General features: G+C 36.4%; 1 protein-coding gene across 1 annotated transcript in view; it reads right to left on the reverse strand.

Moving 5' to 3' along the window:
- The window catches only part of Trpm3 (transient receptor potential cation channel subfamily M member 3), a 980795-nt gene that overhangs the window by 567175 nt on the left and 396505 nt on the right, over positions 1–17115 (reverse strand). The window lies entirely within an intron of this gene.

Raw genomic sequence — 17115 nt, forward strand, 5'->3', positions numbered from 1 at the left:
AAAAATTTAAGTATGTGTATCAATAAAGAATAGCAAGTTCACATAAACTTTAGTATGATTATATCATGAATTAATATCTTGAATAGAAATCAAATAGATTACATGTTTGCATAAGATTTTAATGATGTTACATACCAGAGGTAATCATTCCTTATGTTTTAATACTATACAGATTTTGTAATGGGAACTTTGTTTTGCTTGTGTGTGTGCGTGTGTGTGTGTGTTATATAAATGTGTATGTGGCCGGGCATGTGGCATTCACCTTTAATCCCAGCACTCGGGAGACAGCAGTAGAAGGATCACCATGAGTTCGAGGCCACCCTGAGACTACATAGTGAATTACAAGTCAGCCTGGGGCAGAGTAAGATCCTACCTCAAAAAATCAAAAAACAAAAAAAAAATTGTGTATGTGTACTTGCAGTGCCCCGTGTGCTTGCTGTGAAAGACATCCAATTATGGGGCCAAAGGGGAACAGGACTTGTCCCACTGAGTCATTCTTCTGCCTGGCCTTGGTTTTGAGCCAGATTCCCTTTATACTGTTTCCAGAGCCTAAGGGGCTATGTGGATTCTTGTTCTCTGCTCCCTGAAAGCACTGGGGTTATAGGCACACATGGCTCCATCCACCTGCTTTACATGGGATCTGGAGATTTGAACTCAGGCAGTCTCAGGTCTTCTGAACACCTCATGCTTGCACAAAAAGAGCACTTAACCACTGAGCAATCCTCCAACCCATGTAATGGATATTCTTAAACATATATTTTTGTGAATAATTCTGATTATTTCTTTAAACCACAATTTAGATGATAAATGGTTAGTTCATAAATCATGCATGGTTTTCCAGGCTCTTGACAGAAACTTCCATACTATAATTCAGTAATGTACAATTTTACATGCCCCTCTGCAATGAATAAGCATACCTTTATTAGTGAATAGTGATAAAAGTGGAAATCTAATTACTTTAACTTCTGGCCAAGCTGATCACAGAAAAAGAAAGATCTATGCATTTATTTAGCAATTATACAGCATCATTTTCTCTCTGGTCATTTGTCACTTACCTATCAAATCATTTCTTCTTCTTGAAATAGCCTAATTTTTCTTGTTAATTCATATGTGCTCTTTTCTTTTGTTTTTTGGTTTTTGTTATTTTATGGTAGGGGTTCATTCTGGCCCAGGATGACCTGGAATTAACTATGTAGTCTCAGGGTGGCCTTGAACTTCCAGTGACCCTCCAACCTCTGCCTCCCAAGTGCTGGGATTAAAGGCGTGTGCTACCACGCCTGGCCATAAGTACTCTTTTTATACTGAAGATTAGTTACTTATAGTTTTATATCTTTCCACGTTTATTTATCTTCATATTCTTTTTGATAGTGAAATAAAACTTTTAGATTTACATGTGTGACCTTGGTTTCTTCAGCACTGATGATTTATGCCATCCTCAACTCGAGTTCAGATACCCACCCACATGTTCTCATAGCTATTCTGTGCTCGGTCAGATGTTCTCCACACAATTTCTACTTCATGCTCCACCCTTACTGACTTCATGCTTTTCCTTATAACATAGAAGTATGTATTTTTTAATCCTTTTCATTGCCTTTAAAATATTAACTAAAATTTCATTGTTGGTAGCTGACCAATTTAAGATCCCATGTTTTTATTTTTTATTACATGCTCATTAAAATAGTCATAAAATTTCCTAAGTTACAACTGTGAATATAGGATCTACTGCCTAGTGATATAACCCACACAGTCTGTTCTAAATGACATTAATTGCTTCATACTATCAAATATTACTAAGAACTATGTTTTCCTTTTTCATAAACATCCATTCCGTAAGTTAAAGAATACACATGCTTTGAATAATTTCATCTCAGTCTCAGATGAACTCATTCCATATCAATCATTATAACTGGCCAAAAAGTTGAGTAAAATGATGTTGCTGAAGCAATATTCTATGGATTTCTGCAGGTGCTGGGATGGAAACCTCTGTAGACCAAAGATTAGAGTCAGTACCTGACTAATCTCTGTGGCTAGAAGATAGAGAATTTGTGTTTCCTGAGCTATCAACCTGGAACCAAACCAGTTGGGGACAATTGAAATTTGCAAATTCTCTCACCCATCCTAGTAGGAAGTGAGAGGCTGGCTGGCAAATAAAGAAGATGGGGAAATGGGCAAAGACATGGCTGAGTGGTACATCACTTGCCTTACATATGCCAGGCCCTGGATTTAACCCCTAGCACTGCAAATAGAAAGAAAGGGGGGGGGGGAGAAGGAGAGAGAGAAAGAATGTCAACAGGTGAAATTCTTATCAATATAATTTATAAAAACATAGACACTCAATTCCAAAAATGCTGGATTGCCAACTATTATATTTTTGAACATACTTGAATTATGCTAATAATTCCCTCATAATTCAATTAGAGCAAAATTCATCTCATATGAAAGCAGAGATTTATAAATGTAATTTTCTGTTGGCATCTTGTCCATATACTGGATCACATATTCTCAGCCTTCAGCTCTCTATTACCCTTGATTTTATACAAATGGTGTGTTGTTTCCTGAGTAGAAAGTAAAAAAGCAGACATCCTGAAGACATAAATAATTACATAGCATACCACTGTGGAAGCCAAGGCCACAGAATTCTCAAGGCCATACCAGTGAAGAGCAGCGTTTACTCACTCTGGCAGGGTACCTAAAGCCTGCTTGCTGCTCTGGGACTTGGGTTAATGCTACAAAGAGTAACAGGGACTGGAGAGATGGTTCAGTGGATAAAGTGCTTACAGCTTAAGCTGGAAAACCTGAGTTTGATTCCCAGGTCCTATGTAAAAAGCCAGAAAATGCAACAGGTTCCTTTAATCCCAGCATGCTGATACTCATTGCAAGATGGGAGGCAGAGACAGGGCAATTTTCCAGAAGCTCAAGGTAAGCATAGTAAAGGACAGAATAATGAGAATCCAGAACATGAAGCCCAGCCTCAAAAGAGTGGACAGATATGCACCAACCAAAAAATTGTCCCCTGACCTTCACACCTAGGCTATAGCACACATGTGTCTGTATTCACACATGAACTGCACAAATAAATAATAATAACAAAATAAACTAACCAACTAAATGAGGAGTGGCATTGATTGTTGAGTTCTTCACAGATCTACCATTTCAGAGACCAGAATTACTATATAGATGGTTTCTGTCCATTTCAAACTTACCACAAAAATAACCACTTTCAGCATTACTTATTTTGAATGGAAAAATGAGTATTATTTGATACTTCACACAGGATCCATGCAACAAGACAGCACTGAGATGCAACTCCATTTAGAACATTGTTGTATACAGATATAAGAGGAGAGTTTATGCTGGGAAGCATCTGGATCAGATATACCTGAGCACATGCTTATCACTGGAGCAAAATAAAAGCAGAAAATTATTTTTCAGTAGAGTGAAATAGTCATATTTCCAGTGGTACTAGCACATAGTGCAATTTTGTTTGTTGAAGAATAGATATATAATATAAATGTATACATATGTGAATTTATTTGTCAAACAGGTAGAATGATCTGCCTGCTGTGTGTCCAGGACCATGTGAAGTGCTGAGGTTACAGAGAGATTAATGTATGGTGTGCATAAGGATTAAACCCTGAGGCAAACTAATTGAGGAGAAAAGGAATTCACCTAATACAACATATGCAAGATTAAAGATGAAGACCAGACAAGATGGCTACCCCTCTGGAGAAGATGAGAACACAAAAAATTTAGCTAACAGCTCAAGAGCTAAACATTTTTGGAGAGAAATGTGAACAAACACATGAAAAACAATAGAAGAGGGGCTGGGGAGATGGCTTAGTGGTTAAAATGCTTGGCTGCAAAGTTCCCCAGAACCCAAATATACAGAGGTGCACAAAGTGGTGCATGCATCTGGAGTTTGTTTGCAGTGGCTGTATGTCCTTGTGTGCCTATACTCTGTTTCTCTCTTTCACCCCCCACCTTCCCTCTGCTTGTAAATAAATAAATAAATAAAAATCTTAAACAAAAACAATAGATGATATCAAGCCAGGACATCAAGAATGGTGATCCATTTGTTAAATCAAATGGTACTGGTGACCACCTACCTACTTGAGAATGCAGACACAGCTGCCACTATTGTAAAATTAGAACATGATGCTAAAGTTCTGTCACGTGTCATTTCTATTTATTTTCCATTCAAGTCTAGGTAGCCATATACCTTAATCTCTTGTAAAAGCTCAAATTGAATAAAAAAATAAATAAAGTATTCTCCTAAAGACATTTTCCATGGTATTATGTGTCTAAGAAAATTCAATACATAGCAGAAATGGGGACAGATTTCTTCTCTCGGATGTGCCCTGTGATTCAGGTGCAGATGGATATGCACACAGACAGAGAGCACTGGAAGTAGACCATGGGATTTCTGACCTACTTCTGTAAATTCAAGAATTTAGCAAATCCAGCCATAGAAATGGGCAATAGTAAAACAGGTCTGATAAAAGCAAGGACATAAAAGGTTTCAGGTCAGAAATGTTTGAAAATGTTGAGACTTTGATTTCCATTCCTAACAAACAAAGAAAGAATGAAAAGAAAGAAAAATTAGAGAAAGAAAAAGAATGATAAAAGGAAAGAAATCATGTCTTTAGAAGTGAACTGGAATTAGTGAGAGTATATGAAGGAAAGCAAATATGAAATGATGAAAATAAGGTTAAATCCTTTAGTTTTCAATCAATGAAACAAAATATTTTTTTCCAAAAAGTTACAGCTTTCTTAGTAGAGTTGAGAGCCTCATATCATATGTGTTAAGTAACACAAAAGAGTTATATTTACGTTGCAGATTTTCCTTAAAACTAATTTTCTAAAGTATTGAAATTCACACAAAAAGAAAAGCAGAGAAAGATACTGCTTGAAAGTAATAAAGATTGCCATCATGTTCATGACCTTACACTTAGCAAAAATCCATTCCTTTTGATATAGCTTCATTTTTGTACAAAGAACATCAAATAAAGTCTAATAGTTTAATAAATATCTAGTGAACAGATTAACTGAAATACTTAAGTAAATATTTAAAGCAAGCTTTCCTGAAGACAGCAGTAACATGCAGCGGTGAGCTCTGATAACAGAGTTCTGGGTGGGCTTTGGTGGGATTACACCTCATCTATCCGGCAATCATGTCCACATAAACTCTAAGAAATTCGCTGAGCATTCCCAATTATCTTAATTTGTTTCCTTGAAGAAAAAGTGGCTGTTGTCTTATTTCTCTTTAATTTTCCAAATGGAATGTATACAACTTTGAACCTTGCCATTTTATCCTTTTGACATGTCAATGAAGAACTTTTATGCAAAAGACTTCACGTTTCTGCAAACTGCCTGAAAGGAAGCTTCAGGCTTGCATAGCACATTTCAAATATTCTTAGAAACTTCTTTTACCCTATTTAAGTAGTTTAAAATATATGCTGATGGAACTTTTCAAATTATAAATAGGAAATGATACTTTGGAGAGCTGTAGTATTTGAAAAACTGCAAAAGTGACCATGAAGCCCCAGGAGAACAAGCCCAGCTGGGTCCACATGACGAGCCTCCTTCGCCTCTTTGCCACTCCATCTTCTCTCTGCCCGTTTGCGCTGACTGAGAGGGCCTTGGGGGAAATTGGAATTCTCTCATTCCCAGGAGCAGGTGGTCATGGGCACATACCAAGGGTGCCAGAACTCAGGACAGAGAACAGAGTTGCATATAAAAATACTTCCAATACGCATTTGGCGCTAGATAAAATCTCTGTCCTCCAATGGGTAAGTTTATTATGTATACTTTTTTTTTTAACAGAAAACCAGTAGTTTCTATGCATCCTTTCCAGTTCAAACAAAGCTTTGGCTATTTCACTTAAAAATATTATATCCGGGCTGGAGAGATGGCTTAGCGGTTAAGCGCTCTCCTGTGAAGCCTAAGGACCCCGGTTCGAGGCTCGGTTCCCCAGGTCCCACGTTAGCCAGATGCACAAGGGGGTGCACGTGTCTAGAGTTCGTTTGCAGAGGCTGGAAGCCCTGGCGCACCCATTCTCTCTCTCTCTCCCTCTATCTAGCTTTCTCTCTGTCTCTGTCGCTCTCAAATAAATAAATAAAATATTTTTTAAAAAATATTATATCCAATAATTAAGTTTTAGAAATCAAACAAGTGGACTTTATGGCGTATACATTATCTTTAAACATTGGCACATTAAAAACAAAACAATGATATATACTAAATGATAAGCTTGACTTTGATTCCATTTTCCAAACATTTCAACTAGAATTTAAGACAGAAATTACAACATTCTTCCAAGTGGTCTTTTTGTCTCTAATTGGTCCTTTGATCCCTGTAGCATCATTGGTGGCATAAATCTCAAACAACCAAGTACATTTTTGACTATTGTAATATATATATATTTTTAAAGTAATTATTTGGTTTACTTACAAACATGAAAAATACAATTATTGTTCAAGGCTTCTAATACTGCTAGTATACAACATGTAGAACAATGTCCTGTGATTTTAAAGGGGGCCTCTATTTTCCTAACACAATGGAATTGGTTGTGAATTTTTTAAGTTTTTCCTTCTTTCTCATTCTTGGAACTTTTAAAATTAAAAATAGGAAATGATAGCTTGGAAAGCTGTAGTATTTGAAAAACTGAAAAAGTAACCATGAAGCCAGAGGAGATCCTTTCTTTGTGTCGCTTTGTTTAACTCTTTGAATTCTTACTTGAGCCCCTGGATATGGGCTACTTTATCTTCCCAAACTTGCCATGATTCATGTCATAACTGAAATAAGCAGTGTTTTCAATTAAATTGATGGGAAAGAGTATATTAGATGAATTTCCCCATTAGCTAAATAGTCCACATGGAAATAGCTGAGTGGCAAGGTATTATCTCAAGAGGTTCTCTGCTATGAAAATTTCATAGCTTGTGAATCTCTAAGGGAAGCTTCAAACTTAACTCTTGAGGCTATATTCAAAATAATTAAAACTAAAATTTCCATTCAGCTTAACTGGTATTTTAGGAAACTGACTGTTTACTTTTCAGTACTAAAAACAGGAACAGGGCTGGAGAGATGGCTTAGCAGTTAAGTGCTTGCCTGTGAAGCCTAAGGACCCCAGTTCGAGGCTCAATTCCCCAAGACCCACATTAGCCAGATGCACGAGGGGGGTGCATGCATCTGGAATTCGTCTACAGTGGCTAGAAGCCTGGCGCGCCCATTCTCTCCCTCTCTCTCTCTCTCCCTCTTTCTCTGTCGCTCTCAAATAAATAAATAAAAATAAACCAAAAAAAATTAAAATTAAAAAAATAACAGGAATAAACTATTTCTCATACTTGGATATTTTCTCAAAAACACAATGAGTATGAGATAAAGAAAGGATAGATGGGGGTAAATACAACAGAACTAGCAGTAATATTAATATCTGAATTTCTAAACAATTTGTAAACAAAATTTAGTTGGTATAAACATGGAAAGCATCACCTTACACTCACATTACTTTGTTTACTATATCCAGAATAGTTAATGATAAAATGAGCAGTGCTCAGTAAGTACTGATGCTGTCCCAAGCAAGGGGCTAAGCAATCATAAGCCTTATAACGATGGTAAAATGCACTTTTAGCTAGATATTTGACCACCATCTTCTGTCAGTGACCCAAAAAATAAAACATAACGATGTTAGTTTCCAAAGATCCTTTATAGCTGGTTTTGGTCAACAAAGGAAAAATTATGGGGTGGGTTCACAGATCTTCACTTTTTGAGAAATGAAAATGGCTCCAAATTTTCTTGCAGTCCTCGCTATGTCACTGTTTCTCTATTCCTACTCTATCCTACCTGTGGGGCTGTTTCCTCAGGGAGTGATTCCTGACGCTATGATCATTATCTTGATAGCAGGAGGAGGGAGCAAATAGCCAGACACTAGACATGGCATGTACAATGTTGAATGAACGTGGAACCATCTGCTCACCAGGACTTTTAGTTATATTGGGTAATCAAAAACTTTATTTAAGCCACTGTAGTGGTTCGGTTGATTTCTGAATGCTTCAGTACAGATAGCTCTATGGAACAAATTGCAGATGAGGTTAACAACAGCTGTGAAGTGTCAGATTCAAGTGGTAGAACCCCTCCCCCCACAACATTATCTTCATTTCTAAAATGAAGTATGAAAGTAGACTTATTTCCTATCCTCACCCTTCCTTCAACAGGACATTCAAACTCCCAGTCTCATTACTAATACTAGTCCGTAATGATTGAAAATATTTAATATCTTGGAAATTATATATATATATATATATATATATATATATATATATATGTATGTATGTATATGTATGCATATGTGTGTGTGTGTCTGTGTGTAATAGTCATGTAAGACTCCTCAGTGGTTGCTCTAAATTGACTTTCTCCCCCACTCCCTTCTTCCCTTTGTCTAAATATTCACTATCTGCAAATGTGCCAGGCATAGAAATAAGATGCAAGACCAGTACCTAAGAGGTGAGTCATAAATATACCAGACTATAGTAGTAGACAATAAATACTCTACAGTGAAGAGCACAATAGTATATATGTAAGAAAGCTGTGGTTTTAGCAGAAAAGAATGAGGCACTTGGCTCTGTCCCAAGGCATTGTGGAGGTACCAAAGGGCTTGTTTGGGCTGGGTGCTTCATAATCCAATTTAATTAGTTTGGTATACTGAAAAGTGGCCACATTCAACAGTATGTGTCTGACTTTCCCACAAAATCTAAGAAAGCTAGGTTGTTGTTGTATTGTTTTTGATTCTAACTATAGCTTCAATAATTTAGTTAGCTGTGTTAAGAAATTAAAACTTAATTCATATAATGAATATAATCCAATGTACTCAGTTTAAGAGATCTGTATACAAGGTTGGGTGGGGTGCTAATATATCCTAATTGAATCTACATTTTTAGTATATAAGACAATTGCAAAAATACTGAAATTTATATGTCAACTGGATTTTGATGTTTATACACAACCCCTACTTCAAAATGATTAAAACCAGCTATGGACATTTAGTTTTTAATTTGGGCATAAATATGTCTACCCTTTGTCCACTAACTCTGATTCTATTCTTCCACTAAGTAGAACTTTCTTAACAAACTCTTATTCACTAACTGTTATTTTTTTCCATGTATAACTTATTAAGTTGAAGGGGATTTTCAAACACACATCTGGAATACTTGGGGCTAGTGGGATTATATGTAAAACATCAAGATGTCTAACTCTGAAACAAAATGGTTTTGAAACCAATATCTGAGTCTCTGAGCCAAGTAATAATATTCCTACTACTTACAACAAAATTTTATTAAATTTCATAGGTTGATAATTTTAAAATACAATTTTCACTCGTGTCTGTAGCTCTGTTAGTTGCTAGCTTTTAAAATTACTTTGACATCAAGTTTTGATTTCCCATGAAATGAAGCTGCTTCTTCTACATGGACATCTTCAGCATTTTGTTACTGTACTTGATAGGTTTTGATTGTTTCTGAAATTCCATTCATTCAGTCTGTAATATATCTAAGGGATGTTATCCAGAACTCCAATGTGACATAGCTGATTATTTTTATAGTAAAGTCAAGTTTGTCAAAATGGTGGTGTTTCAATTTTAACATTTATGTTATGCCAAAAAAAAAAGAAAAGAAATTTTGGGTTGGAGAGATGACTTAGTAGTTAAGCACTTGCCTGTGAAGCCTAAGGACCCAGATTCAAGGCTTGATTCCCCAGGACCCACGTTAGCCAGATGTACAAGGGGGCGCACAAGTCTGGAGTTTGTTCGCAGTGGCTGGAAGCTCTGATGTGCCCATTCCCTCTCTCTCTCTCTCCTTCTCTCTCTCTCCCTCTTTCTCTGTCTCTCTCAAGTAAATAAATAAAAATAAACAAAATATTTTAAAATAGAAATAAAAATAAATGAAATGTCAAGGAATTAAAATTGGAGTGGGGAAAGAACCCTTACTCTGTTTCTTCTGCTAATGGCCCTGGGCCCACAGTGGCACACATGGCTATCTGTAATTGCAACTTGCATGTGGCAATAGAATGCAGAGTCAGTAGAATCCTGAAGCTTGCTGGCTAGTGAGCCTTGCTTTCCCAGGGCCAAAGAATAAGAGAGACCCTGTCTCAGACAAGGTGGAAGGAGAGGACCTACACCCCAAGGGTGTACTCTGACCTCTGCACATGTCACTACATGCATGTATACACACACACACACACACACACACACACACACAGTGGTTTTAGTGATCAGTTTTGCTGCAGTTCGTGTGTCTTTAGTTGTATTTTCCCTACACAAACCTGAATGCAAATGTCTGTATACACATAGCTCCTTTGAATGTTAGTTCCACAAACACAGCAAAGGGGATTGAGAATGGCAAGGGGAAGGAGACAGGAGGGATCTTTGGGGATAATCTACAATCTGCTTTGTAGATTTACCCCTAAAAAAGGCCAGGCAGCCCTGAGTTCAAATGTCAATGTTTGTAAGTGATTGGTTGAGGGCTTTGGTGAGGGGAGAACCTAATTCTTATACATCAGCAGCTCTTGGGCCAGAAAAAGTTTTCAAGCAAAGAATCAAATGGAAGAAGCTATAATCTATGTCTAAGCACACTGAAATGGGATGAATAAATATAGGCAGGAACCTGATGTTTCTATTACCTGCCTTCTCTTCTCCTGATCTATGTGCCACAAATGGGCTCATTCTCCAGATTAGCTGAAATGACACATGCTCTGTACAACTTCCTCTTATTTCTAAATAGTGCTATGTCACATTCCCATGCAGTAATAACTACACTGCATGTCTATCTATCTCCCAACTAACCTGTAAGTTCTTTTTTTCTGTAGTCTACAATCCACTTACATCGACTTAATCAATGTTGTTGAAGAGGCTAGTGGTTCTTTTGAAGAAATTCACAAGGTTGCCTTTTATTTCTCTATGCAAACAGAACATGCGTAAATTACTGTAGGGTTTATGCCAAATAACTGTCCCTGTTTGTGAACTTTAAACTATTTGGACATGTAAAATAGAAGAATAGCTTATGCTGACATTCTAATGTTGCCATAAAATTCATAAAACCCAAATCTGATGAGTAATGATGTTTGAAAATTCACTTAACAATAAAAGCTCCAACCAAAATATAGTGGATGCTTAAGTTCTACAAAGAACTGGGCCACATGCGATTATTTTCCATTTTCTACATTTTCATTCGTACATACAAATGGGCATACATTTCAACCTCAGTTTCAGTTTGTTTATATTTTAATATCACTTAGAAATTTATTTATTTATTTGTACATATGTTTGTTTGTTTATTTGCACATTTTAAAATTATTGACAATTTTAAATTTTTAAATTATTGACAATTTCCATGATTATAGACAATAAACAACAATAAGTTCTTTCCCCTCATACATGTGCCACTTTTGCATCTGGCTTTACATGGATGTTGGGGAATTGAGTCTTAGTGGTGGGCTTTGCAAGCAAGCAACTTTAACCACTGGGCAATATTCCCAGGTCTTAATGTTGTATCTTAATATTTAAACCCGATTACTCAAACAACTGAACTTGACTCTACTAATGTTAACAAAATCAATCTCCTCAGATATACTTTATATTGATATATATTTTTTTAATTTTTAAAACATATTTTTATTTGAGAGAATTGAGAGAGAGAGAGAGAGAGATGGAATGAAAATGGGCATGTCAGAACTTCTTGTTGCTTCAAATGAACTCCAGATGCATGTGCTCCCTTGTGCATCTGGTTTTATGTGGGTACTGGGGAATCAAACCCATTATAGCAGGCTTTTTAAGAAAGTGCCTTCAACCACTAAGAAAACTCCCCAGCCCCAACACATGACAAGAAGCATGTCCAGCAATTTCTCCTGAATTTGTCTCTGCTGCTTATATAAAGACACATTTATAATGCATTTGTCAGGTACCATTACTCTATACAAACAGCACACAGACTTCAAAGTAATTTTGTATCTTTTTCATTGATAGAACTTTGTTCCATTCACCATTCTTCCATTCTTTTAGTTAATGAATCTGTCCTTAATATATATGAATATATACATATGTACATATAAGTATAGATATGATTTACAATCATATTGCTTATTTCTAAATTGTAGTGTTTTCCTCTGATATATTTTAACAAAATGTTATAACAATATCATATTGTCCTTACTTTATGATCAACCCAATGGTTAAGAAGAAGGAGTAGGAAAACCACAAACCATTTAAGGTTCAAGACATTTACAGTTTTGCATATTTGATACTGTGCTCCTAACAACAGCATGTTCTATCTAAACAAGTTATACTAAGAATGCCCATCACATCACTTTAATTTAGTCTTGACCTACTTTGAAAAAGGTATTTCTAAGTTCCTTTCATCCAACCATTGCTCATAGGCAACCTCACTTGTGTCTGATTCTGTGGACCACCCATTTCATTTCCTCTCCTCTTCCTTCTTTAGGATCAGTAATTTGCTTCTAGTCCACTGTTAATAACTGTCATGCTACTTGAAAAATAGGCAGAATACCATTAGTAAGGATTTTGGTTGAGGGAGCTAAATCTTCATTTTATTCTCCCTTTGGGTCAATTAGCTTCCTAGAAGTTCCCTGGTATACTTGCCTAACACATTATAATGAACATTGTTTTTAGGGTTATATATAAACCTTGCTTGACATACCTTCAGGAAAAAGAAAGAATAGTAAAAAGTGAATCCACACTGCTGATCAGTCATTTTGACATGAAGTTTAAACTGTGCCCTTTGGCAGTAAAATGTCTTTAAGAGAAGAAAATATTAAAACTATTAGCAATATGCTAAATAAAAAATCCTTAGTGGAGGACTGGAGAGATGGCTTAGTGGTTAAGAGCTTGTTTGTGAAGCCTAAGGACCCTGGTTCAAGGCTCGATTCCCCAGGACCCATGTTAGCCAGATGCACAAGGGGGTACATGAGTCTGGAGTTCATTTGCAGTGGCTAGAGGCCCTGGTGTACCCATTATCTCTCTCTCTTTCTCTCTCTCTATCTGCCTCTTTCTCTCTCTCTCTCTCTCTCTGTCACTCTCAAATACATAAATAAAAATAAACAAGAAATAAAAAAAATGTTTAGTGAAGATGAGAATGAACAGTACTAGTGTTTTAGGTTAACCTATACACTAATCATGAATAGTAAGTTTTATAATAAATTTATGTAGTAATATTTTTCATGCTTGTGTCCATGGCAAACCAAGTTTATATTTTTGAAATCCAAATAGCTGTGCCAGCACAAATATGTAATATGTCTTAAAAGATATAAAGTAAGATTATTTGTTTCAATAAATATCTTTTGGTTAATACTTCAATAAAATATTGGCAGCTAGTGGGCATGGTGCCTCATGCCCATAATCCGAGAACTGAGAAGGCTGAAATAAGAGGAAACCATAATAGCCTCAAGTTACAGTTTGAGGTCCAGATCAGCCTGGGCTCAAATAAATTAGTAAACAAAACTTTATAGCAGATCAGAAATTATGAAATGTTTGAATACAATTCTTAGTTAAACTGGAAAAAAACTTATCATCACAATTATAATGAAGAAAGAATGAAAACTGAAGGGTCACATGTCCCGAATTCTATGGTAATGTCAAAAGATGTAGAAATAAGAGAAAACACATACCACTGAAATACCAGATGGAAGACTAAGAGAACTTCACTCAGCTGACACATGCCTAAGATAAAGCAATAGGAGAGAGAGTGAATGTGGGCATTACTCCAAGACTTCTCTGATACACTGCCTTTTTCCAGTAAGAAATGCAACTTTCTCTAAATATGAGACTTTTAGACTGGATTCTGGAAAAGCAGCAGATACTATGTCGTAATACTGCTTTTACTTCGAGAGTACTCTGGAAGTCCTAAGAAACTTTTGAAGTCTGGATTTGCTTTGGAGTAATAATTGGAAGTTACCAGGAAATAAAATATAAACAAGGAGTATAGACAATGCAAGCATTTCTAAGGTCTTTTCATGTTTAATCTAATTTTCTTCTGTATAAATCAAAAGTGAAAATATTGTACTGTCAGATACTATTCTAACTGATACACTGAGTAAAAGCATGGGAGAAAATAGGGTATAAACCTGAAGCTGAAATTACAGATTAGGCTTTCTGATTGTATTTTGAATTATTTTTAATGCAAAATGATATAATCTGTGTTAGCGAGTAAAGCACCTATTTTTTCAGGATATATATTTGATATTAGACCAATTCTCTACTCAAACAAAACAGCATTTTATCTTTGTGTATTGGGAGGAGAAAATGTTACCAAGCTTATCCTTTATTTTCTAGATACGTCCATGGATATCCCTACATTTTTATATGTACCTACACATGTCATGGTGGAATAAAATTAGAATTTGCAAGTTGTAGGTTAGAATGATGGAGATTCCAAATCATTGTGGTATTGCTCTCAGTCTGGCCAAAACCTCGATCTTACCAGGCTGCCACATGCAGAAACTCTCTAGGACTTCACAGAACAGAACGACCAAAGGTCAAAAAAAAAAAAAAAAAATCATCAAGAGGCAATTTGTTTCAATTTGTTTGGTACTTAACTGAGTGCTACTGGTGAATATTCCTAATACTAATATTGTTTTACCATGATTTTCTCCAAAATGAAGTTATCTTTTTCTTAAAAATAGCTTTAGAGGGGCTGAAGAGATTGCTTAGTTGTTAAGGCATTTGCCTGCAAAGCCAGAAGACCTAAGATCAATTCCCCAGGATCCATTTAATCCATATGCACAAGGTGGCTCATGCCCCTGGAGTTCGTTTGCAGTGGCAGGAAATCCTTGTGTGTTCATACCCTCTCTCTGTGCCTCTTTCTTCTCTCTCTCAAATCAATCAATCAATAAAATTTAAAAGATATGTGGTATCACAGGTTCTTTCCCATATTTCTGGAATGTACTAGTTCCATTCTGTGGCAGTCATTTGTGTATGACTTGTTCAGTGAACTTTACTCAGCAGTTGGCTTATATTGATCTTAGAAGACATTAATTATTGTAGAAAAGCACACCCATGTGCTGGCATCATGAAAATATTTTTTTAAAATGTCTTTTTTCACTAAAGATTTTAATAGCCTGCAGCCTTTTATAATTTATTAGTATTCTTTCATTGAACAAATATTTGTTAAAATACCATTTCATGAGAAGCACTCTCCCTAATTCCAAGATAGAAATATTGTACACTGATTTCCTGCCTTAAAGGAGTTCAAAATACATTATAACTAATAGTAATGACAGCAATGTGGGTGTATATACAAGATTATTGCCCATTGCTCTGTGTCAGTCACCTTGCTAAGTTCTTTACTAACTTTGTTCCTGAGGATCATTTACATCATTCTTGTTTCACAGATATGATTAAAAGTTGGTGTAATGTCACATAGTTAATAGGCTCAGGCCTCTGTCTAAAATTCATAAGTTTATAAATATCTCATAAACTCTATGTAAAATAAAAAAACAAACACTTTAAAATTTTACTTTATTGAGTGATGGCTGGAAGCTGGAAGAGAGTCAGTCCCCAGACAGTCAGCGCATTGAGTGCCATAAGGTGCTACATGGGCGACTGGGGGGAAATGACCAATATCTGTCCAAGCAACTCATGGTCTAACCTATTTAGCAGCAAATAACCTGTTGTGATGCTCACACAAGTGCAATAGTGGCACACAGCCATGGTGGGAAACCAACTGCTCTTGATTCGGCTAACTGATCCCCTCAGTAGTACAGTACCCATAGCTGGAGCTGGGAGACAAGTCAGAAACATATCCAAACATAAGCCCACTCTCCATTATCAAGCTACTACCAATCGTGAGCTACAAGAGGGCCTACACCTATTAAATTCTCTATAAAAAAATAAGGATTATCTCATTTGTCTGGTTCTAACTTACTCTCTGTTGTAGAATCTGCTTCTTTTTTTCAGATAGATGTAGATCCTAAGGAGAGAGCCACCCAAACATACCTCAAAAGGGCCCTGTCTGAAACTAAGAACAACTGGTGAAACAAGCAAGGGTGCTATTTTCTTAGTGAACCAGGTACCAGCACAAGGGTGAAGGAGATCTACACAGAGAATAATCAACTCCTACCAAATCATAGATCCAGAGACCCAGAGGCCCAGAACACCTCATCACTGAAGCAGACCAAAAATGTACCCAGCATGGCTCAGGGCAATTTTGCAGAAGAGGGGGCGGAAAGAATGTCAGAGCCACATGTTGGGTCATGATATGCAGAGACATTTATCCTACCCATAACTGAGGGCTAATTCCACAATGTATGATCCATATACCTCAACAAGGAGGGGCCAAGGGGAGGGGGTAGGTCATGGGTGAGCCTAATAATGGTACCAAATTGATTGTCTTTGCTGAGTACAAAACTAATTAATAAAAATAAAAATAAAAAAAGAAAGAATGTGCTACAAGTCTCATCTACTAATTATGTACAGTGGGAGATCATGGTGTTTGGAAAAATGAAGCTGGATGCAAAACATGCCATGAATTTTCCAATCAGTTTTAATATATTTGGTCTCTGGTCTTGGAGTATACAAGGGACATCTTATGTGAAGGTTTGAATCAAACATCCTCTATAAACTCATAGTTGGCCCCTAGTTAATGACAATTTGAGAGGTACAACGTTGTTTGAGGTGGTGTTTCTGGGGGATAGGTTTCGGAGTGTTGTTGTCAGCTCCTTATTGCCAGAATTCATCTCACACTTCTGCTGCTGCTTTCCATCTGCTGTGGTGTGGACGATGTGCAGCCTCTGCTCAAGCCATGCTTTCCCCTAACATCACGAAGCTTCTGCTGTAGACTGTCAGCCAAAATAAGCCCCTTCCACATATAAACTGTTCTTGATTGGGTGCTTTGTCTCAGTAAGAGAAAGTGCCTCCCCTATTTCTCCAATTATTAACATTGTTTCTGCAATGAATAATACTTAACAAATATTTAAAAAAAGGATGCAATGACATAACTCTAACTGTGTCTGAGGAAGCAAGTAGGCTTAGAAGTTATTATGAGACTTTACATAGTCTGGAAAAATATAGGTTAACTTGCTTCTGTTTAAAATAACTGAGTGTTAAAAATAGAC

Source organism: Jaculus jaculus, chromosome 1 (genome assembly GCF_020740685.1).
Source record: "Jaculus jaculus isolate mJacJac1 chromosome 1, mJacJac1.mat.Y.cur, whole genome shotgun sequence".
Taxonomy (NCBI): Eukaryota; Metazoa; Chordata; class Mammalia; order Rodentia; family Dipodidae; genus Jaculus; species Jaculus jaculus.